General features: G+C 50.8%; 1 long non-coding RNA gene across 1 annotated transcript; it reads left to right on the top strand.

Moving 5' to 3' along the window:
- Positions 1–1944: 1944 nt before the first annotated feature.
- On the top strand, positions 1945–9645 carry LOC125932966 (uncharacterized). Its single transcript, XR_007460819.1, has 3 exons — positions 1945–4418; positions 7536–7813; positions 9410–9645. It is a non-coding gene; the product is annotated as an uncharacterized LOC125932966 (long non-coding RNA).
- Positions 9646–11008: the final 1363 nt, after the last annotated feature.

Raw genomic sequence — 11008 nt, 5'->3', positions numbered from 1 at the left:
AGTGGGGTGGAGCTTCATCAGTCCACTGGCCTCCAGGCCCCACAGTCCTAGCTTCCATGCAGTGGCAGCTCCGAGGGTGGGGTCGTGGGAGTGGCCGCACTGGGCAGAAGAAGGGGGTGTATTGTGCACAGAAGAGTTAAAAACGATAATAAAACCCACTGACAGTGATGCACAGGAATTCTTAACGGTGCCAGTGATGCGATACTCCCCCCACCCAGGAGCAGGCCGCTCTGGCTACGTCCCCCTTGGTGCCACACTCGGTTACGGGAGAGACTGCCGTGCAGTGCGGTATCTCGGAGGAAGGAAAGGAAGGAGATGGAGGTACCTTGATGGGGGGGGGGGTCCCCTGTGACGCAGTCCCCGTCCAGTCATCCAGTCGCAACAGCTGTGACAAAGAGACACAAGGGAATGTGGTCTGGGTGACTGTGAGCTCATTTACCTCAGGCTAAAAATAGGTGCCTTCTCTGCAGCAGGTGGGTGACTCAGCAGGCCCTAGGAAAGCTCCTGGGCAGAGAAGACGTGAGGCCTGGAGGCCTTGGTTTCCCCTGCAGGCAACAGGAAGGCTGGTGGACAGGGACAGAAACGTAGTATACATTTCCTGACTCCTCCTGGGCAAGCTGATGTTGTCCCTGCTCCCCTCCCCCAAACTCACTGATCAAAAGCCATGAAACTGCTGCACACTGACTGCAAATGCTAGCATGGGTCCAGCCCAAACCACTGGTAGCGGAGCCGAGCCATCCCAGCCAGGCCTTGTCCAAGTCGCCAATCCAGAGAATTGTGAGCCGTTCAACGGCGATAGTTTCCAGCCACTGTTTTGGAGTGTTTCTTCTGTAGCCAACGATAATCAACGTAATTAACATTTATTGACCACTGCCTATGCGCCAGCAACTATATTAAATATTTTACATTTGTGGGGCGCCTAGGTGGCCAGTTGGTTAAATGTCCAACTCTAGATTTCGGCTCAGGTCAGGATCTCAAGGTTCTGGGGCTCGAGTCCCGACTGGGGCTCTGTGCCGATAACAGTGTGGGGCCTGCTTGGGATTCTCTTTCTCTCTCCCTCTCTCTCCCTGCCCCTCCCCTGCTCGATTTTCTCTCTCTGTCTCAAAAATAAACATTTAAACATTTTAAATTTAAAAAAAACTCATTTTACGTTTATAATCTCCTTTATTTTTCACATCAACCTTGCGTGGCAGGCATTGTCATCGGAATCTCCACTTTATAGATGAGAGCACAAGAAAGAGAAGGAACTTGACCAAGATGGGAGAACAGGTGAGTCGTGGAGCTGGGGTTGGAGGCCAGGCAGGCCAGGCTTCAGATCCCCCACTGTTAGCCCCAAACAGACGTGGTTCTTGCCCTCGTGGAGTTTACGGTCTGGAGGGAGACTGACATGAAACACACATAGAAAGGCACGGACACACAAAGAGTGGTGAGTACTAGGAAGAAGACGGGTGCTGTGTTTAGTCCCAGGGAAGCCCACTTGTCAGGGAAGCGTTCTGTGAAGCACAGAGGATAGAAGGGGCAATGAGCTGAGGGAGGCTGGGCCGAAGGGTTTGCCCTGGAACCCAGGTGCCTCTGTGAGAAATGCATATTCCTGGGCCTCACTGGTTGGTTGGGTGCCTGGCCATCTTTTTTTTTTTTTCTTTATGTGCCCCCTGGATGATTTTTCTCATCAGAGAAATTTGAGAAACACAGCTCAGTAGAGTCAACCTGAGGAGATTAAAAAACATAGCTGCCCAGCCCCCATCCTGAGATTATAACTCAACTGGTCTAGAGTAAACCCAGAAGCTCCTTTAAAAAAAATCACCTTTAAAAGCTCCTCAGGTGACTCTAATGTGCAGCAGGCTTGGATCTAATTCTAGAAGATTCCACAAGGTCCCAGACTGATTTTCTTTCTTTCTTTTTTTTTTTTTTTTTTTTTTAAATTATTTCTTTTTGAGAGAGAGAGAGAGACCATGAGCAGGGGAGAGGCAGAGAGAGATGGGGACAGAGGATCCCAAGCGGGCTCTGCACTGACACCATGGAACCTGATGCGGGAGCTCGAACTCAGGAGCCATGAGATCATGACCTGAGCTGAAGTCGGACGCTCAGATGACTGAGCCACCCAGGGGCCCCATCCCAGACTGTTTTTCTATATCTCTTTTGAGCTATCAGGATTACCTGGTGCTTATTAAACTGTTCTTTCAGTGACTTAATACTGTGGAGGGAGGGCTTGAACTGAGCCTGAGGTAAACCCTTGCTCAGAGACTCACCCCAGGTTGAACGGACCCTTCCTCACAGACCACCCCCCCTCCCAGATAACTTTCCCAGGGCCCCTGCAGGGGCTCCCCATGGCTTCCAAGTCCCCCTTAATTATTTGTTTTAAAGTAGAGCATTCCTTTAACTGCTGGGAGAAGTTGCTTCTTCCCACAAACATCACCCTCCTGTAGGCAGGCAAGGCAGCCTCTCGGTTTTATTCTCTTCGTCTGACACCCAGCTCCAGGACCTCTGGGGCATAGATCCCCCCCTGTGAGGACAATGATGGCATCTGTGGTGTGGCCATGAGAAGAGACTGCTGGTACACAGACAATTTCTTATCTGGTTTCTCACCCTTCTTCCACATAAGGCAGGAAGGCCCCTGGGGGTTGCTCATGCTTGATTCACACCAAAGGGTATGAAAGAATCCACTCTGGGCTTGGGGCCTACCAGCCTCAGGCCCGGAGGTAGCTTGCTGGAGGTGAGGGCAGAGAGGGAATGGAAGGGGCCTGGAACTGCAGCCCCTGGGGAGCGTGCAGTGTAGCCTGAACAAGCAGAGATGATGTGCTGATGACACAGGTGTGAGCTCTGCCACCCGAGAACCTTGTTTCCTCATTCAGAAGTGTGGCTAGCGCTCTCAGTGCTGAGGGTGGGTATGAGAACTCGGAGTTCACAGCAGGGCCTGGGCATAGGAGGAACTCTCTAAAGGGGTTTTGGTTCCTCTTCTTTGGGACAGACACAGAAATGAACTTGACACTGGTGAGGAAGACAGGGCCTGTTGGCAGAGACCCCAGGGAAGGTCCTGGAGGGGCTGGGACAGACTCTAGTCACCGTAGCCCATCCCTGGAGGCCCCAGATCTCCTAAGAGACTCCAGGAGCTGAGAGGTCAGCCCTGCCCACCTGGCCTCACACTCAGAGGCCCCTCTGAGCGGCTCTGTGGACACAGCGAGCACTTACACGGGGCAGATGGCTGCCCAGAGGAGGGGCTGGCAGGGAGAAGGGGTGAGGCCTGACCACTGAGGAAGGAATGACGAGAATGAGGCTCTGACTCATCCTCAGGCTTCTGCTCTCAGAAGGAAAGGATTTACTTGGGGGTGTGGCTGGAAGGGAGCCAAGCCGGAGGACGCAGTGAAAAACGAGGGTGCTTAAGGCCTCTTAGCTCGGGGATAAATCATCCTGGGAAGGGCCCGTTTAAAAACACAACTCTATCAGTGGTCTCTGCTTTCTTCTGAGCCATCCTTCCCAATGGAAGTGGTGGTAGGAGGCCCCACTGGCCAGGTCAGGCAGGATGCCTTTCCTGAGCCTTGGGCGGAGTCCTGCTGTGGGTACCATCCCCCAGAAGGCAGGCAGACTTGGGGTTCCAGATCCACTTGGGCAGAGCCAGTGTTTGCCATCACGTCTTGTTCTCTCTACCCTCTAGTCTCCTCTCTACTCGTCCCCACCTCACCAAGCCAACAGAGGACTGTTAATGGGACAGCTTTTTCTATATGGCACAAACAGTCCTAAATAGCACAAAGGAACTTATGGACCAGTAGTGGTGATCCTGGGTATCAATTTGTGTGCGTTATTTACATGGGGGTAGGTAGGTAGGCCTCTGAGGAGGAAGTTTGGTGAGTAGTAGGGGTGGGGCAGGGAGAGAAGAAAGGGGCACAGGCCTGACCTTCTGTATCACGAGAATTTTGGTTGGAAGTAAAAGCAAATCCTATTTTTTGCTTAATGCTGGCCTTGGAAATGAAGTCCAAGTGGTGTGGCTGGCGTCAGATAAGGCTTCATCAGGAACTCTAAATGATGTCATCAAGACCCGGTGTTCCCTGTTGTCTTTGGCCTCAGCTCTTCTCCAGGTAACAGCTCAAGCCAGGACAAGTTCCACACCTTGGGGGCAAGATGCCTGCAGAAGCTTTAAGCCTCACGCCCTCTCCCCCCAGGGCAAAGAACCAGTCTGCTTTGCTGAGAGCTCAAAATGCTGGAACTGAGTTTCACTGGCTCTGATTGGTCTAACTTTGGTCGTGTACCCATCCCTTAACTGGTGACAACCAGGGGGATGGAGTATACTAAGAGGGGGTGGGACACAGTCTCCTCGGGATCCGGATGTGGGTGTGTGGGACCGGGATCTTCACAGGGAGCGCGGTCATGATGGCGAAGGAGGTGGTTGTCCTGGAATCATAACCTGAGTAGGAGCTGTTACTGTGAGTGAGTGAATGGGGACAAGCTGACAAGAAACACTGACCCCTTACTCTCCATAGAGAGAGGGCTGCAGGGAACAGCTAAGAGGGTTCTTTGGGGTCCAGGCTGCAAACTGGGACATGAGTCAGAGAGAGGGGCCTTCTGCCTATTTTGGCTCAGAGCAAAGAACCGTTTTCTGCTGGTGAGGACTGAGGGCCTGTCGCCTCGGCCAGCTCCAGGCATCACAGCCTTCGTAGAGAAGCAGGGATCTCGTGGGGTACCCCAGACAGTGAGATGAGGTCCCTGCCTCAGTTGCCCAGTACCCAGCAGACATCAGCCAGGGGGTCAACAGAAGAAACATCGGCAGACCGGCCGTGGGCACCTACATGACACCCAAGGAACTTCCAGAGACGGTGGGGGTGGGGTGGCAAGTATACAAGCTTTCATATTGGTGAGCAGGGCAGCATCCTCAGTATGTGTACCTTTGCTGGATATGACCCTTTAGGCTGGGAGTCAAAAGCTTTGGATTCTGGTCACCATTTGTTAGCTCTGTGACCTCAGGCAAATCCTTCTCCCTTTCTTGGCCTCAGTTTACTCCTCTGTAAAATGGGTGTGTTACCAACCTCAAGAGTAGATGTAGGAATCCGGCGAGCCGGGGCAGATGAAATGGGCAAAAGCTAAAGTGCTACGGACGGTCAGGGCCTGCTAACACCCTCCATCCTGATTGCCGGAGGCCTGAGGGAGCCGATTGTTTGGGTGCGTTTGTGCCTGGAGGCCTTTGTATCTTGAGGGGAAGCCAAGAAGAACAAGTGTGCCCAGGGGAAGTTGGTGGACACAGAGACCCTGGGGGCCAGGCTGCCAGCTAGGGATGTGGGTGGCTCTCTGGGACACTCCCCTTCCCTGCCACTGAGTCAGAGGAAGGGACCTAGGCTGGGCATCAGCCCTGCAGGTTTTACCAGTTGTTGGCCGGGGCGAAGGGGAGGGCTAGAGAGAGAGGGAAAAGAGAATACAAACAACCTCCTCCCAGACAGATGCAAATCTTCCTCTTCGGCACTGGCACTGGGTGGGGGTGCTCTTGGGCCCCAATCTGCACTTCCTCCTGGCCTCTCCCTAAAGCCAGCCAGCAGGGCCCTCTGGGGATGGCATGTTTCCCAGAATGCAGTTGGTCGCAGGGACCCAGGCCTCTGGGTAGCTCAGATCATCCCTTCCCCAAGTTCTGGGTTCCCTCTATACTCTTCCCAAGCTAGTGTCCACACCACCCCTGGAGAGCTGGCTAGTTGGAATGTCTTCTCTCTGCCACGCTCGGCCTTTCGGTCCACCTGTGAATCAACTACTATTGGATGGAAACACTCCTTCCCGTATTTGCCCAGGCTGGGCAGCTTGCTCTTACTTGCCGAGGAAAGGCCACTCTGTTTGGCTGGTACTGGAGGCCCCTGGGGGTCTCAGACCCTGTCCACAGGCAGCGGTTACTATGGGGGGAAAGGCATGGGTGTGGAGTCAGACTGGATTATAGCTCCTGGTCTTGTCAGCTATGTGATTTTGGACAAACTAACTTACTTCTCGGAGACGGAGTTTCCTTATCTGGAAATAGTATGGCAGTGCCCTATGGGGTTGTCATGAGGACTGGAGATAAGTATCAAAGCTCCTAGCAGGGGTCAATAGACAAACCTTCTTGCCCTCGCACACCTTATCACATATGACTTTTCTGTTCCAATCTCCTCTCTGGCCAAAATGATCAGTTTGTTCAGCAGTCATGTGCTGAGAGTCTACTTTGCACCAGGCACCGTGACCTTTATCTCCACAGCCCTGGGAAGTTGATGCCTTTAAGCTCATTTGATTCAAGAGGCCACTGTGGCTTGGAGAGAGAGTAAGGGTTAGAAGGCTACCAGCCGGTAGAGCCAGGAGTTGATGCTGGGTCTTCAAGAACTAATGGGAACCCCATTCCACGGGCTTCCATGGACGGTTTCTCTGCCTGGAATGTCCTCCCACCTCTTCTCTTTTCTGGATTCCATCAGTCATTCAGGCTCTCATTCCTTCTGTTGCCTCCAGAACACCTTCCGAATCAGTGAGGACACTTGTGGTTGCGTGTGGTAAGAAATTCCATCCCCAACAGGCTTATGAAAAAAAAAAAAAAAAATGGAAGTTTTGGTTCGTAACCCAAAAGGCCAGGTGATCTTATTTACGGGAAGGTTAACTAATAGCTCAACTAATGTCAGTATTTTCCTTTTGTCTAAATCTTGGCTCTGCCTTCTTTTATGAAGGCTGAAATGTCAGGCACCACATGGTAGTTCCAGCTCTAACATTCTTACAAGTTTCAGGCATGGTGAAAGAACGAGTCTTAATTTCTCCAAAGCCCAAATTTAGTCCTGAAATCGAGACACGTTGTCCCTGATCGGCTTGACATGGGTCAGGTGCCCATTCCTGAACCAGTCTTATGTCCAGAGGGCCAGAGTCCATGGCTTAGCTTAGACCTAAATCATTTGAATCTTTGGATATGCAGATGGATGGGCTCCACGCTCCTCTAGCGGGAAACAGAGGCATGCTTACTGGGAGACAGGTGAATGGATGCTGATGACAAAACTGCGGACGTCCTCGAGCTATTGTTACTTTTCCCCTTTTCTGAATTCCTGCATTCCTTTTTTTTCTCTCTGCTGGGCATCTCTGCCGGGCAGCAAATTCCTTGAGGCCAAGGGCCCTCTGTGTGACCCTGAGTGCTTGCTAAAGCCCCTGGAAAAGAATGGGTGCCAAGGATATGCTTTTCATTTGACTGACATGTTTATTCAGAACTTGATGCATCTAGCATGGTGTTAGTTCTATCAGTCAGGATTGACCTGAGGAGAAGAGAACCATTCTAGGCATCTTAAAGAAGAGGGGGTGAGGGGCGCCCACACGGCCTAATCAGTTAAGCGTCCGACTTTGGCTCGGGTCATGACCCCACGGTTCGTGGGTCTGAGCCCCACATTGAGCTCTGTGCTGACAGCTCAGAGCCTGGAGCCCGCTTCGGATTCTGTGTCCGCCTCTGTCTGCCCCTCCCCTGTTCCACTTTGTCTCTGTCTCTGTCTCTCAAAAATAAATAAACATTAAAAAAAGAAATAAATAAAGAGGAGGGGCTTTCTGACTGGATATTACCTGACTTACAGAATCACTGCGGAAGTCGAGGCTCTAGGTTGAGCTTTTAAGCGTCCCCGTAAGTCACACTGAGGAACTGGGCCACCAAGAGAGCGGCTGTGTCTTCTGCAATCAGAAGGCACTGCCAACAATGCATTCAGGAGACACCCCAGTCGTGAAACCGCTCTTCCAGCAGCTCCAGAAGCACCGTGTGCCTGACATGATCCAGGCACACTGGGTGCCCACGTCCTTCTTCTCAACACCCACCAAGCCAGCACCTGGACCCTTGAGTTTTGCTGACACCATTGAGGTAAAAGCAGACTTGCCAACCAAAGGAGAGGTAGTTAGACGTTTAGCCCCCACCATCCTTCCACTTTCAAACCTCATGTGAGTTGTGTGGGCGGACCTGAACTGTGTCTGGAATCTAGGAGAGTGTAGATTTACTTATTTATTTTATTTTTGTGGAAAAAAAATTTTAATGTTTATTTTTGAGAGCGAGCGAGAGACAAAGCATAAGCAAGGGAGGGGCAGAGGGAGAGGGAGACCCAGAATCCAAAGCAGGCTCCAGGCTCTGAGCTGTCAGCACAGAGCCCGACGCGGGGCTCGAACTCACGAACCGTGAGACCATGACCTGAGCTGAAGTCAGATGCTTCAACTGACAGCCATCCAGGCGCCCTAGTAGCTGTGTTTTTTTTTTTTAAACATTTATTTATTTTTGAGATAGAGAGAGTCAGAGCATGAACAGGGGGAGGGCCAGAGAGAGAGGGAGACACAGAATCTGAAACAGGCTCCAGGCTCTGAGTTGTCAGCACAGAGCCCGATGCGGGGCTTGAACTCACGGAGTGCGAGATCATGACTTGAACCGAAGTCGGACGCTCAACCGACTGAGCCACCCAGGCGCCCCAGTAGCTGTGTTTTTAAAACAGAGTATTTTTTAGAGCAGTTTTAGATTCATAGCAAAGCTGAGCAGAAAGCACAGCGTTCCTGTACCGTCCTTGGCCCCACACTGCACAGCCTCTTCCACTGTCAGCTTCCCCCGCTAGAGAGGTCCACTTGTTACAACTGATGCACCCCCACAGACACATCACAGTCACCCGAAGTCCCTAGCTCACATCGGAGCTCACTCTCAGTGTGCACATTCTATGAGTTTTGACAAATGCATAAGGACATGTATCCACTAATATAGTATCATACAGAGTATTTTCACTGCCCTCAAAATCCTTTATGCTCTGCCCATTCGTTCCCACCTCCCCACTAACCTCTGACAATCACTGATCCTTTTTTCTTCTCCCAGAACTTTATTATTTTCATCCTGGAGAATCCATGTTTTGAGAGACTTAATTTAGGAGAAGGTAGTAAAGGGAACAGGCCTGCGGTGCCTGGGTGGCTCCGTCGGTTAAGCGCCCGACTTCGGCTTGGGTCATGATCTCACGGTCTGGGAGGCGGAGCCCTGCGCCCTGCATTGGGCTCTGTGCCGACAGTTCGGAGCCTGGAGCCTGCTTTGAATTCTGTGTCTCCCTCTCTCTTTCTTCCCCTCCTCCGCTTGTGTGTTTCTCTCTCTCTCTCCCTCTCTCAGAAATAAATAAATAAACATTAAAAAATAAATAAGAGGGAACAGGTCTAAAGCCACTATTTCTTGGATCAGCTGCTTCCTAGCTGTGTGACCTTGAGCAAATTACTTCACCCCTCTGTGCTCTAGGATCTTCTTTTCTATTAATAGTCCCTCCTCATAAGAATGATATGAGGAGTAAGTGAAATAATTCACATAAAGCTCTTGACAGTGTGTGGCATGCGGTAAAAGCTCAAATGTTTGCTCTGCTTAGTGATCAACTCAAAGCAACCATATCCTGGGTGCAATTTCTGTTAAGCTTTTTTCCCTCTCACCTTTTTTTTTTTTTTTTTTCAGAAAATTTCAACCTCCTGAAACATTAGAAGAGGAATACAATGAACACCTATGAACGTTTCACCTAGATTCGTCAACCATTGACATTTTGCCACATTTGCTTTCTTTCCCTCTCTCTTACAGGAAGTTAGTTGCAAGTTTGCTGACGATTTCCTCTGACCAGATGAGCTATTATCTCACAAAAGCAAGGACGTTCTCCTCTATTATCACTATTATCACACTTAATAAATTTAAATTGATGCAATATTGCCTAATATATATTCCATATTAAACTCTCTCCGTGTTCTTTTTAATCTAGAATCTTTTTTTTTTAATTTTTTTAACCTTTATTTATTATTGAGAGACAGAGACAGAGCATGAGCATGGGAGGGGCAGAGAGAGAGGGGGACACACAGTCCGAAAGCAGACTCCAGGCTCCAGCTGCCAGCACAGAGCCCGACGTGGGGCTCAAATCTGCAAACCGCCGAGATCATGACCTGAGCCGAAGTCGGACGCTTAACCGTCGGAGCCACCCAGGCGCCCCTTTTTAATCTAGAATCTTAACAAGAGGCGTACATCAGGTCGACTAGTTATCCTCTGCCTTTTCTTTCTCTCATGACAGTGACATTTTTGAGGAACCATTGTCACTTGTTCTAGAGACTAGCCTTTAATTTGGATCCGACTGTCTCATGGTTAGAACTGGATGAAACATGTCTGGGGGCAAGAATACTGCATGCGTGATATTCCCATTGCATCGTATCAGAAGGCACAGAATCCCGGTTTGGTCCATGATTGGTGCTGAGTTTGCATAGGTTGTGCTGTCCACCAGATTTCTCCATTTTAAATATCTTGTTCCCCTTTGGAAGTCTCTGGGGACCCTAGGTTGGGAATCGCCGACCTAGTGTCCAAGTGTTTAATGTCCATTTTATGGGTGAAGACAGTAGAGTGTAGAGAAATACCTGAAATGCCCTGAAAGTCAGTGGCAGGGCTGAGGCTGGCCCGAACCCAGGTCGTCCTGATGCCCACCCAGCTCAGTGCCCACCCCAGGCCCTGCCTTTGACCATGTCTGAGCAAATGCTGAGAAGGGCTCGTCCTTGAGCCTTCGTTGGGCGAGGGTCTGTATTTCTTGGCAAGTTCTCAGCCTAAGAGTCTGTTTCTGACTAGGAGTAGGGATGAAACACCATGGGATAGAGTGCACGAGGGGCCATGGCTATGCTCCGTGGACACCAGGCCCCAAACATTGAGATGACGTGAACTCTAGGAGGCATCTAGTTCAACCCCAATCTTCCAAAGAGGATTCTGAGGCCCCACAGTAATGAAATGACCTGTCTGAGGACTCACAAACTTGAAATGCCTGCCAGGGAGGGTTAGGCTGGCTGCCTAGGAAGGTCTCGTGGAGGCGGCGCGGGTGGGGAAGGAACACAGCACTTGAACATATCCCATGTGTCAGGGTCCGCTCCTCAGTTCCCAGAAGCAGAAACTAGGTTTGTTGAGGACACCCAGAGGTGACTGCCACCCTGCCGCCCTGGCAGACATTAAGCCAAATTCTGGAGACCAAAGTCTAGAGTCCATTGTACCAATGGCAGTGGCAATGAAACAGTCCAGTGAATCAATTTCATCATT

Source organism: Panthera uncia, chromosome D2 (genome assembly GCF_023721935.1).
Source record: "Panthera uncia isolate 11264 chromosome D2, Puncia_PCG_1.0, whole genome shotgun sequence".
NCBI lineage: Eukaryota > Metazoa > Chordata > Mammalia > Carnivora > Felidae > Panthera > Panthera uncia.
The sequence above is the reverse complement of the archived record's forward strand: the minus strand, read 5'-3'. Positions and strand labels throughout refer to the sequence as shown.